Here is a 20,292-nt window from a genome sequence, read left to right on the forward strand (position 1 = left end):
AGAGCGATTTCTTGAAGACTTATTCATGTGAAAATATTCTGTAACCCTCACACACACATTATCAGCTTGCTTTGAAAGGCATTATCCTCATTTGTCTTTACATTCTAGTACATTTTTTTAAACATCTTGACTCTTAGCCCATTTAAAATGGATAAGCTGAACTTTTATCAAGAAAATAATTACGATTGTCTTCTATAAATAGTATTAAAAACAAACAATGGTTAGTGTATTTTTTAAATCAAGCCAGATCATTTTTCATATTCCATTTGTTAGCATAATAGTTTTTAATGTGCTAATTCTGTTTATTCATGCATTTTTGCTATTAATCTAGAAAGTGGAACGTTGAGCTCCTTTTTCTCATGAGCAAAACTGTATAGCTTTCGAATAAATAGTTTAACTGATCTCTTCAGGTTCTCCTGGAAAGTAAGGCGGCTGGGCAGATGAGTCTTGAACCATACCCAAATCCCAAATGCAAAGCAGATGAATATATTCTCATCTTCAGATGATTTCATTGGGGAAGCCAAGCCATCATATTGTATTACAAGATGGATTTCGGCAGAATGCTGTTAAGGTTGGCTTCATCCCCATTGTGTGTGTTTATGTCAGCTTCTGCTTCTATTTTATTTTTAATTAGCATACACGGCTTTCTTCAATTATGGAAAAGTATCACCAGACCAAATATGATTGTTTTTATTTCCTACAGAGTCACTTAATGTCTATGTCAGCTCATAGGCAGAGAATGGAGAAATTTTGAATTTGTCTAATAAATGTCCATTCCTCTATATTCAAATTTAAAAAATAATGAGACTGGGAGTTACAACATCTGCTTTGTTTCTTAATAAACTAAGGCTAACTTGAAACTTTTCTTCAGATTTTTTTCTTCTATTTATTTAATTTCTATGGGTAAAAACTATATTTTCAGGCGAAATTGACTTCGATGTAGAAAAAGAAAAGGTTTTAGAAACACAGTTTGTTCCAGCTATCAGTTGCGTTGATTTCACTAAATTTAATTCTGGCATCAATAAAGCTAATATAAATGACTGAATGTAAAATTTGAATTATATTGCAACTATTCAGTTAAATCGCTTACCCTTGTTAGTCAGTGAAGGTGACATTCTGGGCAAAGGAAATCAGGGTGAGAAATGTGTGCACCTCTGTGAGTAATGGCAAGCAAAGCAATGTGTATGAACTACTCCTATCATTGTAAAGCCACTTTTTTCTAGGAAGTCTGTGATGTTTCCTACAAATTAAAACATTTATTTTAAGATATTTGTATTTTTCTACAAGACATACATGCTATTGACATTTTTATATAAAACTTTAAAAACAGCCGGGTGCAGTGGCTCACACCTGTAATCCTAGCACTGGGAAGCCGAAGCAGGCAGTTCAACTGAGGTCAGGAGTTCGAGACCCGCCTGAACAACATGGTGAAACCCTGTCTCTACTAAAAATACAAAAATTAGCCTGGTGCAGTGGCAGGCGCCTGTAATCCCAGCTACTCGAGAGGTTGAGGCAAGAGAATTGCTTGAACCCAGGGAGCAGAGGTTACAGTGAGCTGAGATCATGCCACATGTCTCAGAATAGAAGTCTTTTTTTTCCTCCAGGAGCTAAAGACATCTAGAAAGATTAGATAGAACTGATCTTGTGATGAGACCATAAGATGATAGTGAATTTGTTTAATAAGGAAGCAAATAGCACAATTAAACTTAGAGAATTAATAAGTAATGTGCTTTATTTGGACATTATTATGTGATAAAGATTTGACTGTATAGTTTTAAAATGTACTCAGTGTATCTCATATGACCTTTTTAAAAATATTCTTAAAGAGAATACACTAGATTCTCTCTCCTACTTAAATAATAGCAAGGCAATTGGAAACAACCAGTAATAAAAGACAAGAAGTTGTAATGGAAGAACGCACATTTGTAGAAGAACTTTAAATCACACATTTTAAAAAATAAATACTATTTCTGCATGTAATATTGCTTAAATGGTATTTTAGCAAAGCCAAGATTGCATAACAAATGAATTGAAATGGAAAATTAATCTTTCATTCAAAATAAAGACAAAAAACGGGGAAAGAAAGAAAACAGAATGTTGGTTCCACTGGTTTCATACAGTATGTAACTATTCATTTGTCACGGGAGAGAAAATATTTAATCAGTTCTGAACTGATGCACACATACTTTATCATGTTCAGTGACTTTTAGAGTGTCAGTTTGTAAAATGTTTATCCAAGGAATGGACTTCTGGCACATGGATAAAATGAAAAGTGAAATGTTTAGTTCATAATAGGCATATTTTCCAGAATCTTTCTGAGTAACTATCCGGAGATGAATAGAAAGACTACAGGTCTGTGTTTATCTGGCTTAGGCTGGCCGACCAGGCAGGCTCCAGCCTGGTATTAAAACTGAAGTGACATGGAATGTCTTTGCAAAAGCCCCAAACAATGACATCATTCCCTTAATAATATTGATAATGTAGAACAAAGTTAGAGTTTGTTATTTCCCAATTTGGATTTCTTAGTTAACTACTTCTAATCCTGGCAGAAGATTTACTGTCTGGAGGCCCAGCAGAGCAAGGCTTCCCAGGTAGAAAGCTGTTATTTCATGCCTTTTACTTTTGGGCCACGTGGTAAGTTTTAGATACAGCACTTTTCTTTGTACAAATGGGTTTTCTTCTGTGGCTACGTTATCCAACTTTTTATAAAATCCATTTACATGAACAGTAGGGGAACCCATGACACCCTCTGCAGATTTTCTGGCCTTGGCAAGTTATAAAAAATCTGAGGTGGAGATCGCTCCTAAAGTTTGTTTGTTAGCGTTAGTGCTTTTCAAATAGAAGGATTTCAGGATTTTCTGATTATGAGAATTTTAATGCTTTTTTCCAGTCTTGGTTGATAATTATAAGAGAAACATCAAAGAATTTCTGCCCTTTGGAAAAGTTTTGTTGTAAAAATGGAAGCTTTCCTGTTGTATAAACTTGAGATCTTTCCCACCCCAATATTTAAAAATATTTGTTGGCCTAGAACAGACTAAACTGTCTCCAGAAGCTATGTTCTCCAAGTTAATAGAGGTTAGAACTCTTAAATTAACTTTTGTGTCCTAAAACCTAAAAGAAGAGTAATGAAATCACTGTGTTTGCTGGGGATTCTAATCACTGTGCTCTTGAAATGCAAGTAGCACAAGGGGTGGAGAGGGTGAAGATAATACAAGAAAGGAAGGATATACTATTTTGTCTACTGTTTTGTATTTTTAAAAAGTAGAAAGTGGAAAGAATAAGGGCTAACAAATGAGGTTATGAAGTGTCTTTAGGACCAGCGCGGTGGCTCCCCCCTGTAATCCCAGCACTTTGGGAGGCCAAGGAAGGTGGATCACCTAAGGTCAGGAGTTTGAGACCAGCCTGACCAACATGGAGAAACCCTGTCTCTACTAAAAATACAAAATTAGCAGGGCATGGTGGTGCGTGCCTGTAATCCCAGCTACTCAGGAGGCTGAGGCAGGAGAATGGCTTGAACCCAGGAGGCGGGTGTTGCAGGTGAGCTGAGGTTGCGACACTGCATGCACTCCAGCCTAGGCGACAAAAGCAAAACTCTGTCTCAAAAAATAAAACTGTAGTATCATGCTCCAAATCTATTAGGATTGTCCATCTTGAGAAAATATGCTTCAAGCACCGCAGAGATTGCAGAACTCAATAGTTAAATAAATGAGTCTACAATCATTGTTCAGAGGAAGAAAAAAAATTTTTTCTAAGGAGAATTAAAACGAGTTATTGATTTATATCTACGTTTTATGAGGCAAATTGGAAATCAGTTTTAGAAGATTGTCATTAGAAGGGCTCATTTGCCTACAAATTACAAAGGAACAATTAAACTACATTACAGGCCCAAAGGCATTTCTCAGTGGCCTCCAGAATCCCACAGAAAGGGAAGCAGCCTCCAGCGGGGAAGCGCAGGGAGCAGCTTCAGGAGCAGGAAGTGAAGGGAAGCAGCCTCAGGACGGTGGAGGGGGGAGGGGAAGCGAAGGGAAGCAGCCTCAGGACGGGGGGGGGGGGGGGGGGGGGGGGGGGGGGGGGGGGGGGGGAAGCGAAGGGAAGCAGCCTCAGGAGTGGGGGAAGCCAAGGGAAGCAGCCTCAGGAGTGGGGGAAGCCAAGGGAAGCAGCCTCAGGAGTGGGGGAAGCGAAGGGAAGCAGCCTCAGGAGTGGGGGAAGCCAAGGGAAGCAGCCTCAGGAGTGGGGGAATGGGTCAGGTGCAAGCACCAGATCTCCCCCAGGGCGGCGTCTAGTGCCTTGGTTAAGATCCTGCTCTGAGAAACAATGCTGGCATTCAAATCCTGTTATAGCCCCTTTTATTTTCTTTTTCAGTTTTCTGACTTTGAGGAAGTTACTGAAACTTCCGTATCTCCATTTTCTTGTTTCTAAAATGAGGGCAGTAGAACAGTGCCTGGCTCAGAGTTAGCACATTATAATTACTTAGTATCATTCTTACTTGATATTTATTGTAGTGACCTGCCACTCATGACTAGTTTGAATTTTCTCCATGGATATTAATGCAAATTCTCAAAAGGGTGAATCTGGTTAGTTCCTAGATAGGTAATATAAGCTCATGAAGGATACCAGCTCCCCCAGCCTGGTCTATAGTTGAGACAAGGTTTCTAAAATCAATGTAAGGAAGAAAAATGGAACATTAACTTTTTGGGGAGATGGGAAGGACTGGTGGAACAATCAAGCTCACAGATATAACCATCTGAAAAGAGATAATTTGGAGTATATTGAGTGAACTTTTTTAAATTGAAGTTTTTTCATTATGAGAGTGTTACATCAAGAACCGTTCATCATCTGATTTTTTGTTGCCTACTCCGGCTTGCATCAGATGTGGATAAACCTTAAAAGTAGCATGAAGAAATTTTTTTGGCTGATTTCCCTACCATTTGCCTTGAAAGATGATGTAGGTATAGGGTTGGTTGGAATTGTAGAAATTACAGCTACACTTTTTTTTTTTTTTTTTTTTTTTTTGAGATGGAGTCGCTCTGTCGCCCAGGCTGGAGTGCAGTGGCGCGATCTCGGCTCACTGCAACCTCCGCCTCCCGGGTTCAAGTGATTCTCCTGCCTCATCCTCCAGAGTAGCTGGGTTTTCAGGCTCACGCCACTGCACCCGGCTAATTTTTTGTATTTTTAGTAGAGACAGGGTTTCACCATTTTGGTCACGCTGTTCTCAAACTCCCAACGTCAGGTAATCCGCCCGCCTCAGCTTCCCAAAGTGCTAGGATTACAGGCGTGAGGCACCATGCCCGGCCACAGCTACACTTTTCTTGCAAAGTTGTAATCAGGATTGGAGAAGGAAAATAACTGATTCTAGCACCATCAAAGTCCTGCATCTGCAGAGAGTGTCAAGGAGGGAGATAGCAATATCTATAGGAGACTAATTAATTCTTCCTTCATTTGTTGTGAGAATTCGATGTGATCACGTGATATTTTACTTAATACCATATACTAACCATGCAGTAAGTATATAATAAATGCAGATTTGTTCCCCTAAGGAGTATACATTCTTCTACTTTTCAAACAGCAATTTATTTCAAAGGTCCAAGGTTTTCCACAGCTCCTCTCCTGCCTGCTCCTTCTCCAAACGTTAGCCCATCTGGGTGAGACCAAGGTCACACTCACTCCTGGTCACAGAGTCTCTTAAGGAGCAACATTAGCATATTTGCAATGAAAATATGTTTTAATCCCTCTGGTAATACTGTGGCATGGAAATTTGCATCTATACTGATTTTTGACAGAGAAAGGTTATTACTGGCACATGAAACCCTAGATTAGCATGAATAAATGTAGATTTTGCATGCTACTTCCAGAAAATTGCCAAACTCTATGGTATATTATTTAACCCACTAAACAGCTCCCAAAGGGTGACTAGGGGTTATTTTTAAATGTTATGAAAGTATATTCTTACAAAATAATTTACAAAACCTTTTTTGTTGTTTTTGTTTGTAGTCTTGACATTGTTAGCAATGAATCATGAGTTTTTCTGGGAAAAAATCATGAATTGATCAAAATTTCTGATTTGAGGATACTGCACATAAGTTAAAGAGAATAGGGATATTTGACATAGTTTTCAAAATTGGTCTAAGAAATATTTGAGAAACTAGGCCAAACATTCTTGATTTACTCTAAGTCTTAAGTAGATTCTTAAGTCTAAGACTCTACCAGAAAGAAAACGTAGAATGAAAAAGGCAATAAGAACAACAGAGATTAGAAAATAATTTCAATAAATGGGAAAAAAAGGGGGAAATTAGAAAGAGGACATAATAAAGACATTACAATAGCTACTTGTTCCCCTTGTTTTATTCTAGGGTTTTGTAACTGAATATGCAAAGTATCATAGCTCATGTTTTTTTTTTATGAACTGAAAGTTAGACTTTACTATTTTAAAACTGATTTTTATTTCAAGCATTCAATGACGGTTGAAAGTATAGTTTAATATTTGCAAGATAGGTACTTTGTAGTCATTTATTTAGAGAAATTAAAATATAGATGCATTAAAATAAGAACCATAAAATTATTTTTTAATATTCAAACTGTGAATCAAGGTGCTAATTGATTCATATTTTATGAATCAATAAACTATGATTAGTTTAAAGGAAAAAAACTTAGATTCTTTAGTTTCTCCTGAAGCCTTTCAGATTGTCCAGTGATGTCTTAGGCAAAAAAAAAAAAAAAAAAAACAGTTCCTTATAGGTTGACAAGCATATTTTTAAAATCTATATTCAGTGCTTTCTAATTTCTGTTCTTTTCAAAACTCATGCAACTTAGCCTTCCTTTTCCCCTTTAGTCACATCCCATATGCTCCTGGTTAGATAAGCATAAATTACGATAACATCCCAAATCTCTCAACTTTATTTGAAATATGTGTTTTATCACGTGTCCTATTTAAGTGGCTAAGCCATGTTCTCAGATATGAGATTATAGAGTTTCAACTTCATTTTCTCTTTTTTTTTTACTTTTTATTTTTTTGAGACGCAGTATCACTCTGTTGTCCAGGCTAGAGTGTGTGTGGTGGCGGGATTTCAGCTCACTGCAACCCTTGCCTCCTGGGTTCAAGCACTTCTTCTGCCTCAGCCCCGGAGGTGGCTTTTAAAATGAAGTTGAGACCAGGCGCAGTGGCTCACGTCTGTAATCCCAGCACTTTGGGAGGCCGAGGCGGGTGGATCATGAGGTCAGGAGATCGAGACCATTCTGGCTAACACAGTGAAACCCTGTCTCTACTAAAAATACAAAAAAAAATTAGCCGGGCGTGGTGGCGGACGCCTGTAGTCCCAGCTACTGGGGAGGCTGAGGTGGGAGAATGGCGTGAACCCGGGAGGTGGAGCTTGCAGTGAGCCGAGATTGCACCACTGCACTCCAGCCTGGGCGACAGAGAGAGAGACTCCGTCTCAAAAAAAAAAAAAAAAAAAAAAAGCCACCTCTATACTTAGGGTGTACATTTGCATAAGACATTTTGCATTTTTGTATTGTTAAAAGTGCTATTCGTAAGTAACATGGTAGAAATGTGAAATTGTTTTTTAATAGATTACAAGGTATGAATTCCCAATGTAAGTACTTGAAGTGGGGTCAAATGTCTTTTCTGTCCTTTCCAGTAACACATACATGCACAGTTATTCAGCATCGTAATATTTGTGTAAACTCCATAAATTATCCTGTATTGTAGTATTTTAATAGACTAAATAATGCCTAAATAATAAGGAAAATAGCAAGATGCTAAATAATGATAAATCTTTATTGTCTTTATTGGTTTACTAAATCTGTAGTCAGCAAATATTATACTGAATAAGACAATGGCATTTTTAAAATAACCTGTTAAGTATTTCAGGGTCAAAATGTACTAGCAGTGTGAGGACATGTATATCTAAGTAATTCTTATATTAAAATGCTTTAAAAATCAGTAGCCGTAAATAATTACCCACTTTAGTACTATTTTGACCAAAAAAGCTAGTTTTAAAGAAACTGTCAAAATTCAACACTTGGTAGCTTACTTAAGGTATAATAAGCTGAACATTTGATGCAAAATAAATTCAGTGACGTTAATTAAAAGATTTACAGCAAAATTAGTAAAAGATGAAATATACTATCTCCCAGATAATAGTACATAAATTAGAAAAACAAACAGAAGGTTTATATAGCTAGTGGATATTTTAAAAACACCTTAGATATAGAAAAGTACAAGCATTTCTTCTTTTGTAGTTTCTTAATTCCATCCAAAAATACATATTCAAGTCCCAGATCAGAAGCAAACACTATTGGTAAGCTTTTCTGTTTGAAATTCCTCTCTGAGTGAATCTAACGATCTGAAAAATTGAAAATCAATGACAGCTGCAAAATTGAGACAATTTGCAATAATTGAAGCAAACTTTTAAAATCCGTAGGGGCAAACTCAACCTTAGGACTGTAAGGTTCTGCTAGAAGTGAAATCTGGATTTCTGGATTTCTAGAATCTAGACGATTCTAGATTTTTTCCCCAGATCATCAACCAAATAAATTCCAAAAGGATTAAGGAAGTAAATGTTAAAATTTAAACTTTAACCAGAAGAAAATATTGAGAAATTTTTGGGGATTTAGAATTGGAATTTTTGTCTGCATCATAGCCACAGAATATTAACATTTGTTTCTATTTCTGCTACTTATTTCTAAGTGATAAATTGTCTGCTTTTCTGAGCTTATTGTTATCATCATGTTTTTACACATGTGTATTGCCTCTCAGTTCATTTCACTTTTTATTCATTTTTATTTCTCTCAAAGTTATAAGTGTAGACATAGTTGCAAAAGTCAATTAGTACCACAAGGCTGATAACAAAAAGCAGCAGCCTGCTGCCCCACCCAACTCTACCCTCTCTTACATTTTTCTCAGCTGTTTTCTCTGATATTTTCGACCATGGTTTTCAGTAACATACTTGTACTGATGTATCATTATTTATCAGTTAAGGCATTTTCTGTTAATTTATGATAATGGTTGGTGTAATTTTTATCTCACTGTTTCTTAGTCCCCATCCTACTTCCTCGTCTTGTATTGTAATTTTTAGTTAGGAAGGTTGTCTAGGAGACATATAATATAAATTTTCAGACATGCAAGTTCTCAAAACACTTCCCTCACACGTATTTGATAGTTTGTCTAGACATAGAATCCTACTTGAAAATTATTTTCCTTTAAATAATTGTCTTTTAAATCATTGTCTTTAAATCATTGTCTTTTAGTCTTCAGGGTTGCTTTTAAGAAGTCTAACTACATTCCGCTGGGCGCGGTGGCTCACGCCCGTAATCCCAGCACTTTGGGAGGCCGAGACGGGTGGATCACGAGGTCAGGAGTTCAAGACCTGCCTGACCAACAGGGTGAAACCCCGTATCTACTAAAAATACAAAAATTAGTCAGGCGTGATGGCGCATGCCTGTAATCCCAGCTACTGAGGAGGCTGAGGCAGGAGAATCGCTTGAACCCAGGAGGTGGAGGTTGTAGTGAGCAGAGATGGTGCCATTGCACTCCAGCCTGGGCGACAGAGTGAGACTCCATCTCAAACAAACAAAAAAGTTCTAACTACACTCTTACTGATGTTTCCTTGTGTTTGACCCGTTGGGTTTTTTTTTTTTTTTTTTCTCTGAGAAGCACTCAGTATTCTCTCTGTTGGTGTGAAAACACAGAGCTTAGGGGTTGGTTGGGTTTTTTTTTTTTCCTCTGAGAAGCACTCAGTATTCTCTCTGTTGGTGTGAAAACACAGAACTTAGGGGTTGGTTGGGTTTTTTTTTTTTTTTTTTCTCTGAGAAGCACTCAGTATTCTCTCTGTTGGTGTGAAAACACAGAACTTAGGGGTTGGTTGGGTTTTTTTTTTTTTTTTTCTCTGAGAAACACTCAGTATTCTCTCTGTTGGTGTGAAAACACAGAGCTTAGGGGTTGGTTGGTGTGTACCTTTTTGTTTATTCTGCTGCAAAGTTTTTTCTGTTTGGAGTTCTGTGTCCTTCTGTTCTGGGGTTGGTCTCAAATGATCCTTAGGTTTCTGATGCGGATGATTGACATAGCATTTCTAAAAATTGAAAGGAGGATAAAATGGGAAGTTTGAGATGTGTAATAAGCCATTCCTGTAGAAACGCTGAGTATTTGGTTCAGTGTTCAAGTCTGAAGCTCAGGAGTGACGTGGCAGGCGGTTGAACTTTGCACGTCCTCAATATAAACAGGTAGGAGCAGAAAGAGAGTCCGCGTGATCCTGTTAGGAGATGGTGTCCACAGATGATCAGCGGCCTAAGACCGAAGCCGTGAGAAACACCATATTTGAGTTGCTGCTCGTGGAAAAGGATCACATAATTGAAGAGGGACGCCAGTTGAAAGTGAAAAGAGGGGAAATAGGAGAGTGTTACATTACAGAGGTCTAGGTAAACAAGGGTAGAAAAAAGCTCAAGAATAATTACAATGTATTCCTAAAGACAAAATATTAATTTGTGATATTAATGGGAGATCATATGCACCCTTATCAAAAATTGTTTTATTTGAATGCTGGCACACTTTGAGTAATTGGGTCAGAAACTGTACTTCAATGGACTAAAGAAAATAAGGAGGTGGAAACTCTGAGGATAAGCTACTCTTATTAGATATTTGGAGAGGGAAGGAAGAAGAGAGATTGGATGGAACATAGAGGGAGACGGGTGGTCCATTTTTTAAAACCGCTTTCGGTTGCTACACATGAAGATCCAGATATATTGAAGGCCATAACTGGAGAGAAAATCTGCCTTGTAGGGTAGACAATTATTGTAGTCACAAAACGCAAGAAAATGATAATGTAGCTAACTAGCAGCAGTGAGGCAGTTAGAATCATGGAAGCAGTTGAGTAAGTGAAAGTGATGCCAGAAACTTAAAAAAAAAAAAAAAAAAGTGTGACAGAATTATGGGAATACAGTGGTCGGGAACAGCACTGGAAGACCAGAAATAGGTAGGCTCCCTTTCTTGATCCCTGAATTTGGGAGGGTAGGAGATGGGAAATGCAGTGCTTCCAGAGAAGACCATTATGGATGACATGAGTGTGTCTGGTGAAAACCATGCTTTGATTAAGAAACAGTAGGCTGGGCGCAGTGGCTCACACCTGTAAATCCCAGCACTTTGGGCGGCCGAAGAGGGTGGATCACGAGGTCAGGAGATCAAGACCATCCTGGCTAACATGGTGAAACCCCGTCTCTACTAAAAAATACAAAAAATTAGCCGGTTGTGGTGGCGGGCACCTGTAGTCCCAGCTACTCAGGAGGCTGAGGCAGGAGAATGGCATGAACCTAGGAGACAGAGCTTTCAGTGAGCTGAGATCGCACCACTGCACTCCAGCCTGGGTGACGCACCGAGACTCCATCTCAAAAAAAAAAAAAAAAAAGAAAGAAAGAAACAGTAGCAAATAAACATAATAGAGAAGGAAAGTATGGGTATAAATATCCCCCACCCCAACGAAATAATCGGGAATCCAGAAGGCTTCAGAATGAAGTTGGTAGAGCCAGTCAGTGGGTGGTTTTTATGGAACCCCAATACATGGGGGTGTCGTGGCAAGGAGAAGAAGGGGAGTTGGGCTTGGGAAGGAGTTATATACTTGTCAGTGAGGAAGGGTGGGTTAAAGGCTCATAGGAGTGACATAAGAACTGAGGAGCATCCTGGGCAGAATTATTTTAGTGGCTAGTGCCAGTAGGTTGACCAACTCATCATGAAATGTTGTAGCTCAGCTTCTGCATCTTGGCCTCTGAGATATGTTGGCCTTAATGGCTTAGGAAAGACTAATAGAGATCCTGACTTACATTTATACTGAGAGAAGGGCTTGTTTCCTTTGGGTGAGAAAGAATATGAGTACACATAATTAAAGAAATAGAGGGGCATCTTCAAGCTGGACCAGAGAACATAGAAACTCAGTCAAAGTGGCCCAGTGACTTACAATGGTGTCTCCTCAGTGACATTGTCTTTCCATGTTCGAACATCATAGAAGATGGGCCCTGTAAATTTGGACTAGAAGCCGAAGAATTTTTCTCTGTTATGAACTGCATTTGTGTCTTCAAAAATGTTAGGATGCCAAAGAATCTAATTAGCTTGCAAATACTTCTATGGTAGTGCTTGTTCTGCCTTAACAACTACCATGAGGCTCCTTGCTCACTCTTATTAAAAAGGTATTCCACTCAGTATGGCAATGCTATGCAGTTTTCAACATGCCAGGAATATCTTACAAATATTGTTGGGCTAGTGAAACGGAGATTTATCCAAGCACTGAAGGAACATTTTAAAAATGCCAGAAGTATGTGATTATTATTATTTTCTTTTTTTAGCTTCACAATCTCTGAATGTAGCCCAGGGTGAAATTTAGGTTTGTGTGGACTTGGTTATGGTGAGTGCCTACTATGTGTGAAAGGGAGCTCTATCATAGTTCTGATTGTTAATGTCACAGAAGCTAAGATTGGTTATGCCTTTTGTATCGATATCTAAGATGAGGAGGGGCTGCAGGGTTTTGGAGACCTTAGCCAGCTGGTTCTCCCCATGTTCTGATGATGAATGGGTAGGGTCCTTCTTAGTACCCATTTTGCAGATGAGGAAATGAAGAGAGAGAACTTCACATCTGTTAGATTACTTCACCAGTATTAAGGAGTGCGGTAGCACAGAGCTGACAGTGGAATTCAGGCCTTTGTGAAAGCTGAATGCTTTGTGAGTAACAGTCTGCTCTGCAATCCTGGAATTCAATTACGAAATTTTAAAGTCAAAATAATTAATAAAATATTGGTGTTTGTAGGGATGTTTTGCTGCTATTCAGTTCTGCCAAATAATAATTTGTCCCTTTTTTCTTATCATGTTTCTGCCCTTCCTACCATCTAATAACTTTCTAAGGATAAAACTAGCAACAGATGTTAAAATACTTTGTAAATTGTATGACAATATGTAAATATGAGATATTCACACTGGTATTATTTACAAGTATATGTGTTTTGTTGCCTTTAATTATGTCAATGAAAATGTAGACACGTGAAAGCAACACAAGTGGTACTTGTAAGCTTATTAAAATCTACTATTTTGACCCTGTGGTGGGAGAGTTTTATATCTAGAAGTGGAACCCAACTGTAATAGTAAAGTTTTTCTTTTTTAAGACAAGTGGGAAATCTGTCATATATCAGAACTTGGTTGTCTAGTATAGATGTATGCATCTTTCTGAAAATTGCATTTGAAAATAAATGTCTGGCATTAGAAATGCCATCATCTCCCTGAGAAACAACCTTAGCATTGATGCAGCTTAGCAAAACTTACATAGCATTGACCACAAAGCACCCTATTCTGAAAAAAAAAAAAAAAAAATGGCTAGAAAACTTTAAAAAAAAAAAATCTTGAATAGCAAAAACTTGGAACCAATCCAAATGCCCATCAATGATAGACTGGATAAAGAAAATGTGGCACATATACACCATGGAATACTATGCAGCCATAAAAAAAGGATGATTTCATGTCCTTTGCAGGGACATGGATGAAGCTGGAAACCATCATTCTCAGCAAACTAACACAAGAACAGAAAACCAAACACCACATGTCCTCACTCGTAAGTGGGAGTTGAACAATGAGAACACATGGACACAGGGAGGGGAACGTTACACACCAGGACCTGTCAGAGGGTAGAGGGCTGGGGGAGGGATAGCATTAGGAGAAATACCTAATGTAGATGATGGCTTGATGGGTGCAGCAAACCACCATGGCACATGTATACCTATGTAACCTGCACATTCTGCAAATGTACCCCAGAACTTAAAGTATAATAAAAAAGTAAAATAAAAAAACAAATATTGAAGCCTCCACCTGATGTTGGTAATCTATCATATGTGTATAATGATTCTTGTAAGATCTAGATTATGCAGCACCTGCACTCTACGTGTAAAGTCAATACTGTGAGCATCTTAGATACTCAGCTTCTGAGGAAATCATTAGTCATAATACACCTAGAAGGTAGTAATGATAAGCATTTAATTAGAAGCAGGCCTGAAGTTTTCAGAGCAATGCGGTAAGTATTTACTGAGTGATTAATAATGAGTAAGGATGTAATAGTTGCTATAAGAGCTGCAAAGTTTTTTAAGACATATCCCTGTCCTGGAAACACTGCCAGCTTCAGTGAGAATACAACAACGTCAGATATATTCCTTTTGAAAGATACCTTTTCTCCAGATATTTTCGTTTCACAGCGTCTCCAGCCTCCTTCAGCTTCTGTTCTCCTTCTTTACTTTTCTGTCTCAATTTTCCTGCCCAGCCCTTAATTCACAGAGTAAATCCACCAGACCAGAGCCCCTTGCTCTTTCTATGTGTGAAACTGCTCTTGCACACATCAGTCTCCTTTTCTACCACCAGTCTGGGGGAAGTAACTTCTCCCATCAATATCTCATTTGGATCCTTTTCTCTCCTGGTTTCAACTTCTCCCTTGTAACTGTTAATACATTCACTTTGTTATTATCATAAAATAACTACTTAACACAGAAACAAAAAGCAGTTCCTTGCCTGTACATTCCCTCTCCACTCTCTTTTTTTTTTTTTTTTTTTTTTTTTTCTGTTGAGATGGAGTCTTTCTCTGTCACCCAGGCTGGAGTGCAGTGGCACGATCTTAGCTCACTGCAACCTCCACCTCCCAGGTTCAAGCGATTCTCGTGCCTCAGCCTCCCAAGTAACTGGGACTACAGACGTGCCAGCACCAAAAATTAGACACTGGCTAGTTTTTGTATTTTTAGTAGAGATGGGGTTTCGCCATGTTGGCCTGGCTAGTCTCGAACTCCTGGCTTCAAGTGATCCTCCCGCCTCAGCCTCCCAAAGTACTGGGATTACAAGCGTGAGCCACCGTGTGCCCAGCCTCCCTTTCTGTTCTTTATAGCCAATCTTCTCCTCCTCATTCCATCTGTACTTATGTCCCTTGTTGCTATTTGTGTTATTTAATCTTACTTCCTTTTATGATTTCGTAGCCAGTCTTTTAGGATTTTCTCTATTGGTCTTTGAAAGAACCAGAAATTTTGGTTTGTTGATTATCTCTCCTTTTTTTTTTTTTTTTAAGTTGTTTTGTTGGCTTTCTATTTCACAAATTTCTGCTCTTTAATATTCTCTTATTTCTGCATCCTATCTATCTACTCTTCTTCTGACTTTGTCAGTTGTATGAATAGTTCATTTATTTTTAATTTTTCTTTTTTTAAATCATATACCCAGAGCTGTAGCTTTGCTGTTAAGTTCTGCTTTAATGATATCCCACTAGTTTTTAAATGTAGAATAGATTTTATTATTGTTCAGTTATAACTTTGTTATTTTCTGTTTTGCTGATGAGTCACTTATGTGTATATTCATTGTGTCTGTTTCAAATGCATGGGTTTTGTGTGTTTGCTTTGCTGGTAATTATTTTCCTATTGATTTACAGTAAATTGTATTACACTTAGTTCCGGATCTAGTGTGGAATCTGTGTTAGTAAATATTTGTATGTCCTGGAGAAGAATCAGTTTGCCGTGCGTGTGATTCTATGATACATATTCTCATCTGCATATTTTCTTACCGTTTAGCATCTCTGAGACTGGGGTACGTCTTACAGTGGATGGCATCTTATAATTGATATGGCCCAATTTAAAGTCAGCTGCTTCCAGGGAGGATTTGGATTTATGTGTGCCATTCAGCTGAGGACACTATCAATCTGAAACCACTTTAATTAAATTCCCTGCTTTAGCTTGAGAGGGTTTTGTTTTGTTTTGTTTTTATAGAGCCTGGTACTGTGAATTCAGATGGGAAACCTGCATGATTTCTGTCTGGCTTATGAGTCATATTTGCAAGGGAACTTTTTTTGGTGTCATCTGTTTACCTAGTGCCAGAGTTGGAACAAGTTTCCTTACTGTCCCTTTCAGCATGGGAATTTCTGTCTCATTTTCTTTTACGTGAGTCCTTTGGTATCTCAGTTTATGGTTTGCATATGGGAACAAATCCTCTATTAAGACTCTTCATATTGGACTATTTATCTTTCTTAGTGGTACATGAAATATTATTTTTAAAATCCATGGCTTGCTGAATAAGTGGAATACAGCATATTTTAAAATAGAATTTATTTATCATAAATTTCAAATCTACATCATTACTAATTTGTAGAATCTTCTACTATAATTGTGAATGTTTGTTTTGTCTTTCAATTCCATGACGTTTTCAAACAATATACTTTAAAACTATATGGTTCTTACCATCCTGATGGAATGTTCTTTTTTAATCATTATACAGTGTCCCTCTTTATTGTCATTAATACCCTTCACCTTACAGTCCTTTATTGATTAATACTTCATCACGCTTTCTTTTCACGTTTTCCTGGCATATATTGTCCCTCTACTTATTTTTACTTTTCTGGGCTATGGTGGTTAAGACATGTCATTTGTAAGCAGTATTTATTTTATGTGAATTTTTATTTTGATATTCAATCTGATAGACTTTGTTTAATAGTTGTTTTAAATTCTTTTATATTTATTATGATTGTTCTTTTTTTTTTTTTTGAGATGGAGTCACTCTGTCACACAGGCTGGAGTGCAACAGCATGATCTCGGCTCACTGCAACCTCTACCTCCTGGGTTCAAGCGATTCTCCTGCCTCAGCCTCCCAAGTAGCTGGGACTACAGGTGCCCACCACCAGGCCCAGCTAATTTTTGTATTTTTAGTAGAGACGGGATTTCACCATATTGGCCAGGCTGGTCTCGAACTCCTGACCTCATGATTCCCTCACCTCGGCCTCCCAAAGTGCAGGGATTACAGGCGTGAGCTACCGCGCCCAGCCTATTGTTGATGTATTTTTATTTGTTGCTGTTAACTTAGTAGTGTGTTTTTAAGTTTCCAAACTTAAGGGATTTTCAAAGTTCCCTTTCTTTCTTAATTACATAAAGTTACATAAAAGAAGACTCTCTGCATAAGAATAATTCTTTGCATTTTTTGAGACTTGCTTTATGGTCCAAAAGATGGCCAACATCTATTAGTATACACCGTGTTCCAGTGTTAGATGTAGTGTTCTATTTTGTTTATTATTTTAAACTGATTCATTAAATATTCAGTATCTTTCCTGATTTTGTCTGTTTCTTTCTGTCAGTTATCAAGAGTGTATAGTAAAGACTTACAGCCATGCGCGGTGGCTCACACCGGTAATTCTAACACTTTGAGAGGCCAAGGCAGGTGGATCACCTGAGGTCAGGAGTTCAAGACCAGCCTGGCCAACATGATGAAACCCCATCTCTACTAAAAATACAAAAAATTAGTTGGACATAGCGGTGGCGCCTGTAATCCCATCTACTTAGGAGGCTGAGGCAGGAGAACTCCTTGATCCTGGAAGGCAGAGGTTGCAGTGAGCCGAGATCGTGCCACTGCACTCCAGCCTGAGCAACAAGAGTGAAACTCCGTCTCAAAAAAATAAATAAATAAAAATGAAAATAAAAAGACTTATAAGCAGATATGTCAATTTCTCCTTACATTTCTGACATTTTTACTCTGTGTATTTTCAAATGCTTGTGTTTTATATATACAAACATAGAGTTTTTCATCTTCCTGGTTAAAGTAAATCTTGTTTTCAGTGCTATCTCTTTCCTGGTAATGTTTTTGGCTTAAATGTGTACTTTGCCTTATGTTCATATTAGGACATATCAGCTCTTTTTGGTTGGCATTTGTCGCAGCACTTCCACAATTTTACTGTCGACCTTTCTATGTCCTTATGGGCAAAAAAACGTTTGAGGGTTATTCCTCAAATACCTGAGTGCATCAATCCCAGGTGTGTACCCAGAGTGGGAGATTGCCCCCTACAAGCTGTTCTTTTGCCAGGATTCCATTCCTTCTGACCATGTAAGCTCTCATAGTCATGGAAGTGGTTATGCAGAAGCTGTGGGTCTCTGGACATCAGCGTCTCCTCAGAGCCTGCGTCCCATGGCCCTCGAAGCATCTGAGCATTTCCCTTTTGCACTGTACAGCCCACTGAGTCATGGCTGCAGGTTTCTTTGTAGAAGGACTAGGGGAAACATCACAGTGTATCCTTGCTACCATGTTTCAGGGTCCTTCCTCACAGGGATGCGATTCCTTTGGTCAGGGGGTCCCGGATCCGAAATTGGCTCAGTTCTGGGAACTGAACAAGGAATCATTTTCTATAGAGCAGCCACTCGTAGCCTCCTGTTTTCCCACTCTTGCCCTTTTCTGTGGTCGTAGAGGTTGAGTAGCACACTCGTCATTTGCCCCTAAGGATGCTATGCTCTACTAACCTTCTCCACAATTTGCTGAGAGTCAGGCCCCTTTGGCTGCCCCTTGGCTTGTGGTTATTATGGTAATTGTGGTACCTGGGCTTCTGGTCATTGATTGAGCTTCACCACTTGGACCCCATTATTTAGGATCCTATCATCCCAGTGGATTTTAATGAGCCCAGCTCTGCGACCTCTTCCTACAGAGAAGAGCTCTAACTGCACTGTTCAGTGATGCTGGTACCCCTCTTCCTGATGCATTCTTTATAGCCTCTGAGTGGGGCCTCTGGGAACTTCCATGGATAATCCTTTGCTCAATTTTTGTGGACTCACACAATGCATGCTGGTGTGCCTACTTCTCTCAGCCTCCATGTTCCTTCCTCTTCCAACCCCAGCACATCTACTCCTCTTGAAATTGGCTATCACTCAGAAGAGACCTACAAGAGAAGAGCCTCTTCCTGAATCGCTCCACTACATGATAGCTAATTCTTGCATCACCTTCCGTATATAATCCCTTTTCCCCCTTTTCAGGCCTAGCACTTCCCTAGCTGGGTCTTCCAGGGATGTCTCCTTAATTGTTGTCCTCTTGTCCTGGCAGCCAAGAGAAGAGCTGGGGTGGCTTCTGAGGGGCCATTTGTTGCAAGGTGTGATGGTGTTCACACCAGGACATTTTTACTAAAGAGATCACCACAGCTAACCTGATAAAATGTCCTGGTATGGACGCCATCACAGCTGGTGTGGACACCAGGATATTTTATCAGATTAGCTCTAGTGATGTCTTTAGCAATCGCATAGCCACCGTGTGCCAGAGATTGCCAGTGCCCCACATTCCCACACAAGACAGGGGGCCAGTGAGAGAACCTGTCCCAGAACTCCATCTCAGTCCTGTTCTCGCTGGACTACTTGTGCTCCTGCTGTTAGTTCAGGTTCTACAAAAAGCAAGTGCCAAGATTGGATTTATTTGGAAAAACAGGAAGGGAGCCAGAGGAAGCTGGGACAGCTTTTAGACCTGATGCAGGTCCAACCTCCATGGAGGAGAGGGAAGGAAGGAAGGCTGGGTGAGAAAAGCCTTGGACTGCAGTGTAATTATAAGAAAGTTTTGTTGAAGCCAATAGGAAGTCCTTGAGCCAGAGTCCCCTTTAGAGGAGTCTTGTGTCTCGTAGGATTGCACTTTTATCAGTACTCTTGCAGCTCACCACTCACTACCCTGAAACAAACCTAGACCTCTGTGCAAATGAAGTGATTGGTTTCAGAGCATGGCAGCCAAGGCCCTTGGCCAACTTTTTTTTTCCTGCAGTTGGAAATGTGGAAGATCTGAAAGGTGTGTACCTACACCTTAACAATATTTATTTAGCATCTTTGTCCCTTTTCCAAATAATATAACACTTTCAAATTACCTAATTTTTATTGCCACCATTCTACAAATTGTTGACCAATAATTTAGGTCTATCTGTTTTATTTTTGTGAAGATGGGAGATCTGATGTCTATGTTTATGTTCATTTCTTGTTTTAGGATGGACATCAAATTTTCCCACACCATTTGTTGAAAAAACTATTCTTTCTCCATTGAGTTGCCTTTGTTCCTTTGTCAAAAAATAGTTGACTATATTTATTTTGTGGAGTGTGGGGGTTTGGCCTGGCAACAAATATTTTAGTTTTTCTTGTTTCATTTTCTATTATGACCAATAATTTTCAAGTTTATTTCCTTGTTTGTTTGTTTAAATATAAATCTAAACCACAAGCAGGTACAACCAAGACATTTTATCTCAGGTTTACACTCCTGTCAGATCCTCTTCCAGTCTAATGACCACTGACCGGTTAGCAGGGGATGGGAGAACATTTTCTTAGGTAGCAGCATTGTGAGGCCTGTGGTAGGGGTGGGGGGAAATCAAGGACAAGGACAGGCTCTCATACCTGTCTCCACATTTACCTGGGACCAGGATGGGCAGGAGACACCAGGTCGTGGCTCCTGAGCACCAACTTCATGGTTTGAAGAGACAGAGAATGAGAATTGGTCCTGCATGGGGAGAGAGGAGACAGCCACCTACTCCT

General features: G+C 38.9%; 1 protein-coding gene across 2 annotated transcripts in view; it reads left to right on the top strand.

Annotated features, from left to right (window-relative positions):
- The window catches only part of FMN2 (formin 2), a 415,306-nt gene that overhangs the window by 341,212 nt on the left and 53,802 nt on the right, over window positions 1-20,292 (top strand). The gene's annotated exons all lie outside the window — the stretch shown is intronic.

Source organism: Rhinopithecus roxellana, chromosome 8 (genome assembly GCF_007565055.1).
Source record: "Rhinopithecus roxellana isolate Shanxi Qingling chromosome 8, ASM756505v1, whole genome shotgun sequence".
NCBI lineage: Eukaryota > Metazoa > Chordata > Mammalia > Primates > Cercopithecidae > Rhinopithecus > Rhinopithecus roxellana.